Raw genomic sequence first — 387 nt, 5'->3', positions numbered from 1 at the left:
GAGAGAGAGACCCTGCCTCTGAGAGAGAGAGAGAGAGAGAGAGAGAGACCCTGCCTCTGAGAGAGAGACCCTGCCTCTGAGAAAGAGACCCTGCCTCTGAGAGAGAGACCCTACCTCTGAGAGAGAGACCCTGCCTCTGAGAAAGAGACCCTGCCTCAGAGAGAGAGACCCTGCCTCTGAGAGAGAGACCCTGCCTCTGAGAAAGAGACCCTGCCTCTGAGAGAGAGAGAGAGAGAGAGAGAGAGAGACCCTGCCTCTGAGAAAGAGACCCTGCCTCTGAGAGAGAGACCCTGCCTCTGAGAGAGAGAGAGAGAGAGAGAGACCCTGCCTCTGAGAAAGAGACCCTGCCTCTGAGAGAGAGACCCTGCCTCTGAGAGAGAGAGAGAG

This window comes from Austrofundulus limnaeus, unplaced genomic scaffold (genome assembly GCF_001266775.1).
Source record: "Austrofundulus limnaeus strain Quisiro unplaced genomic scaffold, Austrofundulus_limnaeus-1.0 Scaffold1291, whole genome shotgun sequence".
In the NCBI taxonomy this organism is placed as follows: domain Eukaryota; kingdom Metazoa; phylum Chordata; class Actinopteri; order Cyprinodontiformes; family Rivulidae; genus Austrofundulus; species Austrofundulus limnaeus.
The sequence above is the reverse complement of the archived record's forward strand: the minus strand, read 5'-3'. Positions refer to the sequence as shown.